Raw genomic sequence first — 18,599 nt, forward strand, 5'->3', positions numbered from 1 at the left:
TTATAAATATTTACGGAGTGTCATTAAGGTGGTATTAAAGTTTTGTTGAAAAATTATAAAGTTTCGATAGTTAATTAATTAAAAAAGACTAAACCATAAAAGATGTAAAATTTGATCGCTATTTGATTTGAGTGATTAAATGGTTAATTGAATAAAGGAAAAGGGACTTAAATGATAATTAGACCATTCAAGGTGTTTGGAAAATTATGGGCTTGAATTTGATGTTTATTTTAATTATTAATCAAGGTTACAATGGTAATTTGACAAATTAAATTATATTAAAAATAAAACAATTATGCTATCATCTTTGTTCTTTAGTTTTTCTGGAAATTGGAGATTGAAGGAAGCCATAGATGGTAGCTTAAACATCCGGCCAAGTCCTCCTTTGCATGTAAGCTAAATTTGGGTTTATTTTTAAAAAAATTTATGTTTTTGAGACCGTTGCAACTAGGTCTAGCTAGCCCGTACCTTCGATTTTGAAATTGTTAAATATTTTAAATGTTTCCATTGATAAACCTTATGATTTTATATGTTAAGTGATGAATTTGAAATGTTGGTTTATATTTAAAAATATTTTATTAAGTGATTTTTGATATATTTTCAATGAGGAACTAAATTGTTAAAATAGTAAAAGTACAAGGACATGATATGAAATTGTTGCAATAATGTGTTTTATTTGATGCCATAAGTATTCAACTAGGTTCAATTTTGGGTAAAAATGGTTAATTTGCATGTTTTGGGCTAAAAGACTAAATTGAATAAAAGTAAAATTTTAGGGGCAATTTTATAAAAATTTCAAAATGATCAAATTTCTTGAAATGAATTTTTTTATTATCTAAATTGATATATTGAATGAAATTATTAATTTAGATCAAGATCAGATGGAAAATCGAGAAAATAGAAAATTACCAATATGCCCTTAAACTTGGTATTTCTACAATTTAGCCAGGTAAGTTCGTATGAACTGTATTCTGTACAATTTTGATTAAATTTAATGTTAATATGTGATTATATTGTGACAAAATCAATATATATTAGTATGCAATTTATCGTGTTATGAAACGACATAAATCCAACGACGTATGACGATTACCGAGCCCCATTTGAACCTGAAGAATTAATAGGATACAAATGACATGTCATTAGAGATTACTTATTTCAACTCGTATGAGCTTACGGATTTGAAGCTCGTGAGAGTTTATCAATTCCCAGCTCGTATGAGCTTACTCATTTACATCTTGTGAAAGCATACCGATTCATAGCTCGAATGACCATACATGTACAGGAATTGACAGATTATAGTTTAACACACTATGTGTGAGCTATCCCGAGTATCCAGCGGTATTCTAAATGGTTCAACAGGAAATATTCTAATATGAAATGGTAATAGTTCAATACAGACTGTTACGGGGACACATATGAATTACATGGAAATGTTGTTACATGGTATATGAAAAATTGAATTGGATGATACATGTATATGAAAATTAATCAATTGTTGTGCTCATCCATGATTATTGGTGTATATATGTATTTACCTTGCTAACATGTGTTGTTGTTTGATATTTAGGCATGTGCCAAGCTACTGATTGAATGGTATTATGTTTACTTATAATTAGCATTGAAATGGTAAGTGCTCCAATGGAAATATGCTTATGTTCGTGAAAGAGTGGTAAGGTTTAAATTGTGTAATTTCTTGTGAAATGGTTTATAATGTGACTAATTCCAAAAGGAGTTACGTTTTAATGCACCAGCTTGTGGCTATGATTGAATGATATGCTTATGTCTTGTGTGTTATGCATATGAAATGGGTGTGGAAAGGTAATGAAATAGTAAGTTCATACCTGAAATGTAGAATGATGAAAAAGGGAATGATGAATTGAATTGATGTTGTTATTTGAGCTAATGAGAGTAAATGCAATAGAAAGTAAAGAAATACAAATAAAAATAATAAAATTTGAAAGGGTTTAAAGTTTTATAAAGTCCTACTATGCTAGGGATGATATATGTGTGATGTTGTATATTTATTCACTTTGTGAGTTGTTGGATATGGTTTCATGAACCTTGCAGTATTGTTATATGATTATTCTTGATATGTATAAATTTTATATTTGAAATGGATTGATATGACTAAAGTTTATACGAGCTTACTAAGCATTCATTGCTTACGTAGTTGTTTTTTCGTTACTTTTTATATTATCGGAAGCTTGACCGGGTTGGAAGTTCATCAGAGGTCTATCACACTATCCAGCAGCTATATCGGTAGATTTAGATATTTTGGTTATAATGGCATGTATAGGTGAACTTATGGTTGATGATTAGTTGAATGTTAATTGATGTGTTTGGCATGTATTGGTACATTTGGTACCTTGTTGATATGTGCTAATTCGATAATGTGTTAAATCATGTTTGAACGGCCAAAGTTGTAACTCCCCAAACCCGGCCTGGACGTTATGGCCGAATCTGACGATGTCATATTGAAGTGTTTTTTCACAAAGTGTGATATCGTTTGAAAAACCCTTTCGAAATTTAACTTCGTTGTGTGATCTTATTGATGATTTTAAAACGTGTCATTCATCTTAAACTTACGTCCCAATCAAAAGGTATTTACTTTGAAAACTTTTTGAATGTCAAGATATCACTTTATAGCGAAAGTTTTCTAAATTGATTGCGTTCTTGCGTTTACTTTGTAAAAACATTGTTTCTTTTTAAAATTCGAGTTCCTAATACAAGCAGTTATAACCAAAGCAAATTAAAATTTCGAAATAAAAATACAATCTAAACAGGCCTTATTACATTAAAAATACCCAAAATAAAATTACTTATGATTTAAAAAATTTAAATACGAAAGTACGTTCAGTTGTATGGCCACCTTTGAGTCCCTCGCAGCACCGATCCGCCTAAGACTGGGGATTACCTGTACAGATAAACAGATAGGTGAGTTATGAAAACTCAGTGTGTAATCCCATATCAAATAAACAAACAGTGAGTAAATACAGTCTAGGCCTAAGACCAATCCAGTGACGGTTTAGTATCAGTTAGGGCCTTAGCCCATTACAGTATCAATATCAGTTTGGGTCAAAGCCCATCTCAGTGACAGTACAGTACAGATATGCAATCAAGGGATCCTACCCAACTAGCCTCTACATTCCATTTCCATCCAACCCTACACTCCATGTGGGGATATAATCAACCCACCTATCCTTACACTTTAAGTAGTACCGGTTGCGGCACTATATAGTATATGCAGCAGAGCTGCCAGTACAGTACACTTCCTCCAGTCATAATAAACTCATCCCCATGCAACATATCATACATCATGTTGTGACGTGTCATAAAAACATACGTGTATTCAATATGTTTAAAGTGGCATGCTCAATCATACATCTTATAGGGGCATAACAGTCATTTTATCACATAGGGGCATCATAGTCATTTTATCAGTTAGGGCTCCAGGTACACTTACCAACCCAACAATACGTCTACAGTAGTCTCAGACGACCCATGCAACCTTAACAGTCAAACAGTAAAAATGGGCCCAAGGCCCATAATGCGGGCCCATGTGAGCCCACATAGCCCAGAAATGGCCTTGTTCATGTGGATTACACAGCCTAGCCCAATATTCTCCACACGTCTGTGTGGTTTACTCGAGTGGGGCCCACATGGTCGTGGGGCCCACACGGCCTAGTTCGACCCGAAATGGCCTATAAAGACCTCGACCCATGAAATCGCTCATGGATGGCCTCGACAATCATACGCCCATGTTTAGTCACATGGACTACCACACGAGCGAGCGCACGCCCATGTAGCGTCGTCGTTCACTTATTCCGGCTTTTGCCGATTTCCAAAGTTGGGATTGTGTTACACACCTTGTTTGCAAAAGTGTGCACCCCACTCTCGAGCACTCCAACCTATAGTCAAACATAACACACCATTAGTCCTTTCATGATAGGGTTATCGCGACCCCTCTTATTTTAGTTGTCCAAAAGGGAGATTGTCACTTGCCTTAATAGAGCTAAAATGGCTCAGTCTACTTAAACCGCTGAAAAAGGTTGATTATATGCTCCTAGGCGATTAATTGCATTATAACTGAATTCCAGTTAATATTTATTCACACGATCAGATTGAACCAAATGATTAACCACTTACCAAAAATACAACCCAAGTGTAGGGGAAAGGAAGCAATCGGTCTACCCTTAACGATCACACGATACCACAGAGGCAAAGGCTAGCACCAATACAGTCCTAGTAAATCAGCAGAAAAGAAGATGTTAGATACAAGACTAGCCCGACAGAGAGAGAAAAAGAAAGAGAAAGCAACAGTACACTCAAACTAATTGATCAAATGACAATGCTGAAACCGAAAGAACAAGAGGAGGAGAGGTGGAGTATTCGGCCAAACAACAAAATGAAGAGAGGAAAAAGAATTGAGAGAAAGAGAAAAGGGAAAAGGGAGTATTCGGCCAAAGCTTGAGAGAGGAAGAAGAATAGAGAATTGGCCAAAACAAAATCGATTCAGGGAGGGGAGAGAATGAAGATTCAGCAAAAGTAAAGAAAACTGAGAGAAAGGTTGCTAGAGGAGTAGAGGAAGAAAAAAAATCAAATTAGGCCAACACAAAAAGTACTCAAATGGTCAATAGCAATATCCGGCTACCAAAACAAAGAATGAAAAGAACCTGAAAGCAATTGTCCACAACTAAAAATGAGGAGAGAAAGCAACCAAAGTCGAATTTTAAGAAGCAGAAGTTCACATTTGGCACTAACTCTCCCACTCCTTTCAAAATCCCTTATTTTCCTCACCAAATCACTCAAACCAACCACCAATTCCTTTGATCCACTCCTTGAAACTCTCCTCCAATCTCTTAACCATCTAATTTGAACTCCCCCCAAACCAGAGTTTCGACTAAGCTAGAACACTCCTACGGCACTAGCACCAAAATAAAACATCTTTGCGCATAGTAGGACTCAAACTCAACACCATTAGTAACAATGCCACGCCACTATCTCTTAGACCAGTAGGCTCTTTCTGACATGCTTTACCCACTTTTATTTAAAAGCCTACTGCCTAGAGACAGGGGTTTATCCATTTAAAACAAAATTTTTACACAAGCCAAGGCTTGAACCCAAGTCTTCTCAGACACTTCTTAAGACACTTAACCACTAAAGCAGATACACACTTGTGTCACAACCATACAAAAATAAATACTTAGGATTTTGAGGCGTTACAAAAGTGATATATGATGATGTAACCTCAACATGGTCAAGATATGGTATGCCTTGGAAAGGTTTTGGATAGATGTGCATGGTTGAAATATGGTTTATATACATGTTGATTGTTGGAACCATCTAGATACGATTAGATTTGTGTAATTTAGATGGCCTTGATGGTTAGAGTTGATATGGTCATTTGAAGTGGTCTTTTGAATAACCAAATTGGTATGTTTGCATGTAACTTTGGCATATGGCCAATTATGGTATAACTTGGTATGAAATTAAACTATATATATATATGAATGAGTTATGGTTAATTATGTATAAGTTAGATATATGTATATTTGAGATGCATAATAACCATATGATGGAAGTTCAAATAGAAAATAAAAATGTATATTTTAAATGGTCTTTTGATATGTTTGAATGTTGTGAATTGGTATAATTGTTATAGATGACATGTATGGCTATTGGTGCTAGATGTAAAATGGCATGTTTGATACTTTTAGTGTGAAATTTGATAGGTAAACAAAGTGGTAAGTTATGACATAAGTTTAGTTCTAAGTTAGTTGAACTTTTGGCCAATTTATGTATATGGATACATATGTTTGATGATTGTGATTGAGGTGCTTTTTGAACACATGTACCTTAATTGGATAGCTTGTTATAACATGGTTTGGTGCACTTTGGAGTGCTTGATTACATGTGGTAAATTGGTTATAGGTGTGTGCATGAATGGGTGAGAAAAATGGCTTGGAAATGGCCTGTTTTTCTTCCACACGATCAGAGACATGAGTGTCTGTCTCAGCCATGTGTGACACACGGCCAGGCAACACGGCTGTGTGTCCCCTGTAGGATTTTAAAAGTTACATTTCGAGAGTTACATGGCCTGACACATGGGTGTGTGGCTTGGCCGTGTGACCCAAGTCAGAGAGTTACATGGGCATGGACACGGGCTGGGACATGGTCATATGTCTCTATTTCGAATGTCCACACGGCATGAGACACAGGCGTGCCTCTCGACCATGTGACCCCTACAATTTGAAGATTTTCATCTTTTTCTGAAAAATTCTAAATGTTTTTGATTTAGTCTCAACTTATTTCCAATGTGTTTTCAGGGCCTTGAGGGCTCGTATAAAGGATGATATGCATGTTATTTTTTTGGTTTTTCTATGATTAGTGATATATGTAACAGCCCGTTTTTGGGTCAAATCGGAAAGTTGTTTCAGGACCACAAAATCTGAAATAGAAATATTTATTTTATTTCTATTTTAAGGTCTACAGCATGATAGAATAATTTTATGAAAATTTTGTTAAGAAATTTTATCAATTGAATGCGCAATTTGCCTAGAAGGACTAAATTGCAATAGGTGCAAAACTTGAATTCTATAAGTTAAACGTGCCTAATTGTTATGAACTTTTAATTAAAGGTCCTTAAATGGCAATTAGACCATTATACCTTGGACAAAAATGGACATGGTTAGGTGAAATTTCAAAGTTATGCATTAAGGGTATTTTAGTAATTTGGCTAAGAAGGACAAAATTAACTAAATAAAAGATGTCCATCTTCTCAATTTCATCCCCCCATAGTCGAAATTCAAAAGGAAGACATATCTAGGGTTTTGGCCAAGCTTTCAAGCTCGATTGTAAGTCCGTTCTTGTCCTATTTTTAATGATTTTTATATTTTTGAGACAGTTGTAACTTGATTTAGCTATTTCAAGGACTAATTTGAAAGAAAGTTAAAGTCTAAAATTTTACCCATGTTAAATATGTTTGTATTTTGATGTTTGATGGTAGAAAATGCAAATTGTTGTTAGTTAAACAACGTTTATAAAGTCATTTTCGATAAAAACGTTAAATAGAAACTTATTTGTAAAAGTCTATAAAATGTGTAGAAAAGTGTGAATAAATGAAAAATGTAGGCTTTTATAAGTACAAATAATATTCGGCTAGGCTTGGTTTGTGATGAAATTAAAAGGAATTCATTTTACGAGCTTAGGGACTAAATTGTAAAATGTTGAAAAGTTGGGAGCAAAAATGTAAATTTTGTCATAATGTGTTTTTAGGCTGAATTGAATAATGTGATGATTAAATAAGTTAAATGTGGTATTATAGATCAAGAAAAATGAAGTGCGGGTCTAGATTAGGGGAAAAAACAAAGTAATTGACGAATAGATCCCTTTGGTTGTTTTTGTGCCCGAGGTAAGTTCGTATGTTAAATAAGCTTTATTATAATTGTATTTTAAATGCTTTAATACTTCATGAATTGTGTAAATGACTCTGCGGACACGTTCGACAACATTTTGGCAAGCGAGAAATCCCAATTGAACCTTAAGAATAGATTAGGATACAAGTGACATGTCACTAGGGTTTTATGTTATGTGATCCGGGTGCTGGTCATATACATCCTATCGATGGCTGAGTAACCGGCATACGTTGTGATTACTTGACAGGTTATGTTAGCAGCACCGAGTAGCTACGTCTTGACTAACAGCTTGTGTGAGTTGGCCCGTAAATGGTTCAAGAGCGATCATATATGTGTTATGAGATAGAGGTAGCAATGGCTACATATGTGGCACCTTGTGTGCAAGGTTTTTCCGGGTATCCGATATTATTATTCCAATTGGTTCATTGGGTATGACAACGATGAGACTAAGTATGAAATTATTTCGAGATGGTACAGGTATGTACTTAAAGTTTATGATTATTAATTCATGAAATGACGATTTCAAGGTAAGTTGTGATGGAAGTGAGTTATGATCATGAGATTATGGTAAATTACATTATCTTATGTTATATTACTTGCATGTTAATATATGGTAAAGTTTGTTTATTTCTTTCATACGAGCTTACTAAGCTATATAGCTTACTCCGTTTTATTTTCCATGTTTTATAATGTCACCAAGCTAGCTCGGGTTGGAGATTGTCGGAGTTCGCATCACACTATCAAAATGTTATTTTGGGTACCGATGATTTTAAACATTTTGAGAATATGGCATGTATAGGGACTTAGTCATTTTGTTATATGTGTCTTTATGAGTTTGGCCAAATGTATTGGCTTGTAATTGTCAAAGGCTTGATGTGGTATTTGGCCTTGTAACTTGGCTCATTTTGGTTGAATTGGTTGTAAGCTTATATATATTTATGTATGCATGCATGTGCAACTATCCCTTGTGTGATGTGGTTTATAAATGCTTGGTAAATGGTTGAATATGGCTTAATGATTTTGTTGTTGAATTGTTAAGATTGGCTTACTGGTATGCTAGGAAAACTAAGTAAAATTATGCATGTTATTGGTAGCCATATTGAAACTTGTAGAAGTTTGGTATGATTTGGTTTGGCAAATATGATGTTGTAAATATGTTGAGTGTGGATAATGAAATGACATGATCTGGCCTTGTTTGTAGACGTTTTCGTTGCCTAAATATGCCATGATTTATGCCATTAAGATTATGGATGTGTATGTACAAATAAGGGTGACAAATGGCTTGGTAAATAGCCTTTATTTTGTCTACATGGGTAGACACACGGGCATGTGTCTAGGCCGTGTGTGACACACGGCTTGTCCCATGGGCATGTGTTTCAGTCGTGTGTCCCCTGTGTGACAGTCCTAATTCAACCCTAGTCAGAATGTGGTTTCGGGGCCACAAGACTGAGTCCCAAAATTTATTTAAAATTTGGTTGCATATCCTCTATGTGTATTAGTGCATGTGTGAAAATTTAATGTTTTAATTTAGACTTATGAATGTGAATTTCATCTGATTGACTTAGTTGAGAACTTAAGAAAATATGATAGGGGAATATGTAAGGATCAAATAATAACAAAGTGAGGAAACTTGGGTTTGCATGTCAAATTGCCCAAAAACCCAAGTAGTGGCCGGCCAAGCCATGATGCCCCATCCTCTAGGTTGAATTTCAATGCAATTCTTTTATTAGTTAACAATTAAAATAAATTAAAGGAAGGAATTAAAAAGAAAAGATGAATAAAATAAGGAAGGAAGAGGGAGTATTCATCTTCTTTCTTTTTTTTTGCAATTGCCGTGAGTTAGGAGAAGGAAGGAAGAAATGCTCTAGACATTCGGCCAACTCAAAAGGGGTTGATTAAGGTAGGATTTATGTAACACCCCTTACCCGTATTCTTCACCGGAACAGGGTACGAGGTATTAACAAATTATAGTATATACTATTAAACAAAACCCAACAAAAATATGACGTGCAATTTGATCATTACAACATATGCCATTAACAATACAAACCAACTTCAAAGGCTTCATACAAAATAATTAGTTTGATACTATAAGTAGTAATTTTAGCCTAGACAATTAGGACACTTAACAAAATAACTAAGTCTGCTATACATGCCATATTTCAAAATGTTGAGTTCAGATACCAAGAATATTGATAGTGCGGGTAGATCTTCTACGATCTCTGACTCCTGTGCTAGCTGGACGACACTATAAGACAAAGGAGAGAAAAGAAAGTAAGCTTATAGCTTAGTAAGTAAGTATATAAATAACAAATAAGAAATCTAATATGTTTACAACATAACTCAATTATATCATATTTTTAATTTTATTGTATACTCCAATTTGATCAAGCTGTCCCTCCTGCGTCATGATCACTAAATAAATCATAACTCAAGTTACGAAACTCGAAATTCAAATCCGTAAAATTTCCTGAATCTAGACTCATAAAATTTTTACTAATTTTTTCTAGAATTTTGGTTCAGCCAATTAGTACAGTTTATTAGTTAAAGTTTCCCCTATTACACAGCTCAACTGATCTGACCTCTGTTCATTACGAATTTAATTTCTCTCAATACACAATTCAAATAACCATGAAACCTGTTTCATTTAAAACTAGACTCAATAAGGAATTTAGGCATATAAACTATATTTCTTAATTTGTTTTTTACAATTTTTAATGATTTTTCAAAGTTGAAACAGGGGATCACATAGTCATCCTAAACAGGTGTCACACAATTGTAAATATCTTGAAATATAGAATTCCTTTTCTTTCTCTGTTTCTTTTATATGAAAATAGACTCATTAAGCTTTAATTTAACATCTCATTAAACCTCTAATTAAATTCCTTATATTTTTGGTGAATTTTCAAAGTCACGTCACTGCTACTGTCCAAAACAGTTTCAATGCTAATTTCACTCTTTCACACATTCTTTATACTAACCTCATTTTAATTTACATATATATATATATATACCACAAATCATTTTCACCACATTTCATGCATCACAAGTGTAGGTCCACGACTACAATGTCACCACAAAACCATCCCGTTGAACAATTCGGATTAATCCTCGATACTTGATGGTTTCAGCACACAGCCCTACCATAATATTTCATTTAATTTGGCTCTCTTGTACACATGGTGAACACTTAGTACCACTCATGCGACCTAGCCGATTTGTCTCGTAGCTCTCTTGTCTACATGGTGTCCTTCACTTGGAATCACGCATGCGACCTAGCTACATTTATCTCTCACGTAGCTCTCTTGTCTACATGGGATACATCCCGTATCACACATGTGACCTAGCTACTATATAGTATCTCGTAGCCTTCTTGTACACATGATGTGCACTCGGCACCATACATGTGACCTAGCTACGCACCATCTATTTTATTCGATTTTTTTTTTTCGAATGTTCAACCGGATCTCTCTCTCTATTATTTATTTCCATTCTTTCAATAGTCTATTTATACTTCAACATCAGCTAATATATATAAAATAGGCTAAAATATAAAATGTAAATGAAATTTATGTATTATTTACATACAAACTTACCTCGGTGCAAAATATGGGAATTTTGCAATTTAGTCCAAAACTTTCTCCTTTCCCCGTTCGAGGTCGATTCCACGCCTTTCTTGATCTATATCAACATATTTAGCTCATTTAACACTCAAACTATTTATTTTAATCCAAAATCACATTCTACAAAAATTACATTTTGCCCCTAACTTTACAAAATTACAATTTTGCCCCAAGGCTCGGAAATTTAATTTCAGCCCTTATTCTTATGTTTAATGACCTACTGATCATTTTTCTTTTCTATGGCAACATCAAATTCTCACTCTAACACATAGTTATGCACAATAGATATTTTTATCGATTATGCCGCTTTTGCTCGCTTTTCATTAAAATCGCTTAGAAAAGATCGTTCCCTAACTTCAAACATTCATATTCTACCATCAAACAACAAAATACATGCCTATCATTCATGGGTAAATTTTAAACATAAACCTTAATTCAACTAATGATAGAAATAAGTAAACCGAGCTACGAGGATTTTAAAATGTGAAGAACATTAAAAGCGGGCTTGAATTCACTTACTATGAAGCTTGAAAGTTGAAGAAACCCTAGCTATGGAGGAGAGAAATTTTCAGCAGCAACTAATGAAGATGATAACCAATTTTGTGTTATTTTTCCCATTTTATTTCATTTAATATACAAATGACCAAAATGCCCTTACTACTAAACTTTCAAAAATTCCTCCATGTCCAACTTTTTCCATAACTTAAGAATGGGTCAAATTTCTATTTAAGACCTCCTAATTAATATCCCAAAGCAATTTCATACTAAAACTTCTAAAACACGAGTTTTACAATTTATTCGATTTAGTCCCAATTCTCAACTTAAGCGAAATGCATGTAATTTCATCACGAAATTTTCATGAAATCATGAAATCATATCATAAACCCCAAAATAATTATAAAACAATTATTTCTATCTCGAATTTGTGGTCACGAAAACACTATTCCGATTAGGCCCTAATTCGGGTTGTCACAATTTATGTTACTTTTACTAAATTCTTGTGAAAATCTAGTTAGTAGCCAATGTCTTATTACAACCCATATGTTAATTTTCTACCTAAAGGGGTACTTAGATGGCATATGGTTAGGAAGAGGTAAATGCTAAGAGTATGGTGCTTTTGATGTTGTGAATGGAAGTAGTGGAAAAGTGAAAGAAAATTTATGTAGAAATGTGGTATATGTGGATTTATAGGATGTTACAAATAGATGTGAAGCCATGCTAGATTAGGAAAAATTCGGTCAAGTGTTCATGAGATGGAATTTTGTGTTTAGATGAATTAAAGATGATAGTATAGTTGATATCATATATATATATATATATATATATATGCATATTCGGCCATCAAATTAAGCGCATAGGTGATGTTGAGTCTAAGTTTTGCACATTCGGCTATATATATGCATGTGTGATTGGATTATTGATAGTAGGGTGATAGCATATGGTTATTAGCCGAATAGCTCAAAAACATATGGTAGGAAGATAAGAATTAGTCATGTATCTCCTATGATATGAAATCATTAATATTTTGATATAAATATTTAGCAAGACAGTTAAACTAGTTAATTTATTGATTAAGCTCAAGAAGTTAAAGGAGGAGAATCAAGCAAAGGCAAAGGAAAGAACATCGAGTAGCCGAGTTGGAACCGTTTTACCCAACACAAGGTAAGTTATTAAGCATATATTTTGTATTGATTTAAATAATCATAATACCTATGTACTTATGCCGAATGGAATGATATATAAATGCATGTAGTGACAAAATTATCGAGTGTAAAAAGAAGTGAGATGTATTGAGTTGTTGATTTCGGCACTAAGTGTGCGGGTATAAACATTTACGATAATGAGATTGGCACTAAGTGTGCGAGTTTAATTGTATAGCACTAAGTGTGCGAGTTTGATTATTAAGCACTAAGTGTGCGGACTTACTATATATTTTCGAATAATAATTAACGTTAAGTGTGCGACTTTATCAAGTAGATCATGGACAGCGGAATGAGTAGATACTTCGAGTTCATGAGGAATAGACGTTATGTTTATATTTGTAACTGAGCTTGGTAAGTCTTGAACCTATGTGGTGATTATATTTGAAGTTAGGAACATAAGATTATTGTGGAATAGATGAAATGCTATTATTAGTATAATCTAAACGAAAATAAAATGATGTGTGGAAATGCATCAAATATCATATCGAATATCATACGAGATGTCAATGGAGGCTTGGCTAGTTGAGAGCATGTAATGATAAATGTGCGTGAAATTATAGCATAGTCGGTATAGATGGAGTACCTAATCTTGCATTGTTTGTTTTCTTTTATGATACTTTATAAATGGACGGCAGTGTAATGCTTATGACTTACTGAGTTATATACTCATTTGGTGTGTTTATTTGTCACTTATTTAGGTTCCTTTGATCCATTTTTGTGTGCTCGGGACCATCGTCGAAGTCATCACACCAGCTTGCAACTTTTTGGTATCTTCTTCTTAGTTGGTCTAAGAGAACATTTCGGCATGTATAGACTAATATGTTTTGTTTGAACTTTGGTATGTATACTTTTAGCCATGCGAAAATGGCATAAATGTCAAGTTGGATTTGGTCTTATGATACTTAGTTATAAGTAATAGTTAAAGTCTATTTGATTATTATGCCGTTTGTCATGGCTAATCATTTCCAGTGTTACACTCATGATATGGTCATTGAGTAGTAAGGAAATGCTTGGTAATGATTAGCCTTTGGTATGGCTAGTCATGATCATACTTGGTGATATGTATGTTAAATTACTCTAATAGGTAAAATTTACTCTAATAATAGATGCAGACAGCAGTAGTGATGTGAAATTGAAAAATCACTAAAAATAGTAAAAATGGAATTAAATAATGAATAAATTATGTAATCTAAGCTGGATGAGTCTATTTTCATATGGAAGAAACGAAACGACCATATGAACTATATTTTATGAGATGTTTAAATTTTTGTGAAACAGGGCCAGAGCGATTTCTGGATCCCCTGTTCTGACTTTGGAAATTCACCATAAATTTTTTAGAGATAATTAGAAGTCATCCTTTATATGTGCAGATTCATTATTGAGTCTAGTTTCATTAGGGACAAGCGGCATAGGCATTGAAGCCCTGTGTAGGGAGATATCTAAGTCGTAATTCTCAGAGGTCAGAGTAGTCAAACCCTGAAATAGGGGAGACTTTAACAAATAAACTGTACTAATTGGCCCAACCAAAAATTCTACAAAAATTTTATTAAATATATATATGAGTCTAGTTTCAGGAAAAATTACGAAATTTGATTTCGAGTTTCGGAACTCAAGATACAAGTTTTTAAGTGACTATAACGCAGATTGACAGCTTGCCTAGGAGTTTTAAAATAAATTGTTTGAGCTGTATAAATGATGAATTAAGCCCGATAACACCTCGTATTCGACCCCGGTGACGGCCACGGTTAAGGGGTGTTACACCCTGCACCTTAATTTTGAGAAACAAAATGCTCAGAATTGAGCATACGGGCAGAGACACGAGCGTGTGTCTCAGCAGTGTGTGGGACACAGCTCAAGCACGGGCGTGTGTCCCGACCATGTAAAGTCTGCACCTATTTTATGAAAATTAAATTAACCACACGGCCTAGCACACGGGCATGTGTCTCGGCTTTATGACCTCAATTGGTTCATGTTTTACAAAACAGAGAGTTACACGGGTTAAGGACACGGGCATGTGTGACCACACGGGCGTGTCCCAAACCACATGGGCGTGTGACCCCTGTACATGGCAAAAATTTTCTAAGTTTTATAAAAATTTCCTAAGTGCTCAGTTTAGTCCCGAATCACTTCCGAAGCATGTTTTGAGCCTTGTAGGCTCGTATTAGGGACTTTATGATTGAATATAAATGGTTTTAATTTGGATGCAAATTTATGACTCAATTTGTATGTTCGCTTGCGTTATAAGTCCGGTAATGCCCCGTACCTTGTTTTGGTGTTGAATACGGCTAAGGGGTGTTATAATATGAATTAATAAGCGGTGCTATAATATGAATTAAAATGTTTAAAAGTTTTGTTTATTTTGAAATGTAAACTTCGATAATGCTCCGTAACCCTATTCCGATAGCGGATACAGGTTAGTAGTGTTACAATACAAAACCTAAAAATGACTTTGGAACCAATCAAGGATCAATCTGTATCAAAATAAAAAAAATTGAAAACAGGGGTCACAAGGCTGTGTGACAAAGCTCAGGCCATGTGGCTTAGTAACATGGTTGTGTGGCCAAATGTGTGACAGCCTATGAAACATTTGAAATACCCTTACGCGACCGTGTCACAGGCCGTGTGCTAAACCGTGTGTATATTAGAAATAGGGTCACACGGCCATGTCACAAACCGTGTGACAAACTATTTTGAAACACACAACCGTGTGAAGAGACCGTGTCCAGCACATGGCCATGCGACAGTCGTGTCCCAGGCCATATGCCCCTAATTGAACCTTCAAATGTAAGTTTACCAAATTGAACTTACTTGGATCACAAGTAACTCATTTACCATCAATTAAACTTACTTAAAACATGAATTACCAAATCACATGCCAAAGACACCTCAAACTTATCCATTATCATTAACTACCTACCAAATTGACCATATTTCAACATCATAAGAGAAACCAAACCAAAACAATGTCAAATAAAAAATGTACCAAACATAACCACATTCAAAATATCATCAACATCAAACATAGATTACCAAACCAAAACCATATAAGCTTAATTACAATTCAACGAACATGGTAACTTTAACAACTTCAAATCTTATATACATGCCACAAACCGAAATAGCTAAAGAACAAAGCTACCGAAAAAAGGTTGGATAGTGTAAGCTCTAAAGTTGATTTGACCGACCAATTCTTCAATACAATAAGCTACAAAAAGCAGGAAAAGAGAAAGAGTAAGCTTATAAAGCTTAGTAAGTTTATAGGTATTTAAACAAAACTCTTACCTTGGTTTACAATTAAGTGAACGAATATAACTAAATTTAATACGATTTCTTGACAAAACATTTAAAAAAATTAAGTGAATGTTTCACATATCAATCTTATAATATCTTAATCATTTAATATGACATAATTTTGTATCATTCAATAAGAAAGATTCAACATGTAAAACGTATCATCCATTTGACCATGTCAATTCACATACATATTTCATTTCTTTTAAACACATAATTGTGACAAGAATATCGTATTTACAAAGCGTATGTTTCATACTTATAACTATAAACTTTCTTGTCATTTCAATATTATTATAAACAAATTTTAAATACATAATCATCAAATATTCAATTTCATCACTTAACATCTCCATATGATTCATGAATTTCAATATTATCTCTCCATAACTTATAAATTAATATTAAAAGAGCTTTCATAACCATACCCTGACAATTATTACAAATGTCACTTAACATTAGTATCAAAGCATTCAACAGAATAATTCATGTACCACAATAGTTTCAAGCCAAAAATTCTTACTTATATAAATATATACTTAAATGACACCTTCCAAAAAGGCTTAACCAACTCCATCAACCATAGTTTCTCAATATAACCAACAACATTTATAAACAAGAATTTCATTGTAACATTTATCATTTGGTAACACCATAAATATGCAATAGAATTTAGCAAGTAATTAAGTTATAGATCAATTAGCACATAGCCCGATGAACTATAGTAACTTGACTCAGATATTCAAGTAACTACACCACACTAAAGGCATCATAGATGCGTAACAGAGGCAACAAAGTGCAAAAAGAGGTACAAAATATGCAATCAAAGGCACCAAAGTGCAATCCCATATAAGCGCACGTACTAACTCTATTGGCATGTCAATCACATCCTAACCGTTTACTATATTCAACCGGGCATTATCCTTAAACTCATGATATCAATAGATCAATCACTTACAGGCGCTTCTTATTTCCGTACACATTTTATAGATTTGTTACATTCATTTCAATAATTTGCAAATGACAAGAATTACCATCACTAAATATTCATTTTCCATTTGTACTTAATCAAAACATGTAATAATATATATATAACTAATAAAATTTCACATTTATACAATCAACTAGTGGAAAATAATATAATTATAAAGAAAAACAGATATACATTTCATTACACTATGAATTTACTTAGATTATGTTTTCGATTGACTCGAACTTAGATTATGTTTTCGATTGACTCGAACGGACTAATCAACAATTTCCTCTTTTCCCTGATTAATCTCCGTACAATTTAATTAATGATATGCAAGGAAATTTACAAGGCCGAAACTTCAAGGTTCTCCCATGGTGTTTTCTATCTTCAATTTTCGGTGGTGGAAAATATAAGGAAAATGACCATAATGTATATTTTATGTTTTCATTTGTTTTAATTATTTTAAACGTTTAATTTAATAAATAAAAATCTAATAAAATGTAATTTAATAAATAAAAATCTAATAAAATGTGTACTAACTGTCCCACTAACAAAAAAAATGGTCTATTCACTTTTAAATACTTAAACATATCTTAATTATACCCTTAAGTCAATAAAAATCAATAATGATGAAATTTTATATATTTTACAATTCAATCCTTTTTCATAAATTAACTATTTAAACCATAAAATTTTTGAACCGAATCGAACCTTCACTTACCTATACAATGGTTCAATAAGTATTTAATAACAATATTTACTAGCTCGGTTTTCAGAAACGAGGTCCCGATGCCTCATTTTTTTAAATCACTTGACTTTTGGGACAATAACTTATATTAACCATTTATTTCAATTAGCTAAAATTCTTCAAACAAAAATTCAATATAAAATTATATTTTAACCCATATAATTTAAATGCTAATTATTACGGATTTACGCATTGAATTTGTGGTCCCAAAACCTCTGTTTCCGACACCATTGAAAAACGGGTTGCTACACTGTGTTTGTGTCAACGTTATCGCTTGTGCTTCTTTTTTTAATAAATTTTTTGTTCCTTTTATCAGAAATATTTTTTTGCTTTCAAAATATTGTTTTAGTTGAAGAAAATGTTCTAGATATTGCAAAATATTTTCGGTTGGGGAAAATCCTTTACTATTTTTGAAAACTGGCACTGCTATTTTATCATTTTGTCCCTTCAAAAAATAGTATAAATAGTAGATCATTCTTCTTTTTTATATTTTTTGCTTTGTTTTTCAATTCCTCCTAAGAAGAGCAATGTCATTTGTGTTTCACCTTCTTTTCGGGTATACGAATATTGAAGTACTGTGTTAACCTTGGAAGACGACGTCTACTAAACAATTATACCAATTAAGATAGATCTACTTCTAAAAAGTGGTTTTTTCATGGCACAATGAATATTTTATTTATTTACACTCAGTTTATTTATCCTGTCAGTGCTAATTATTTCGTTTGATAGTAGTATATATCCAACAAAAGTAAAAGTCATATATATGATATCAACTATATAACCCACACATTGCTCAAATATTATCTCTTACACTCTAAAACTACTATCGTTATGGACTCTTTG

This window comes from Gossypium arboreum, chromosome 4, assembly GCF_025698485.1.
Source record: "Gossypium arboreum isolate Shixiya-1 chromosome 4, ASM2569848v2, whole genome shotgun sequence".
NCBI classification, from domain to species: Eukaryota; Viridiplantae; Streptophyta; class Magnoliopsida; order Malvales; family Malvaceae; genus Gossypium; species Gossypium arboreum.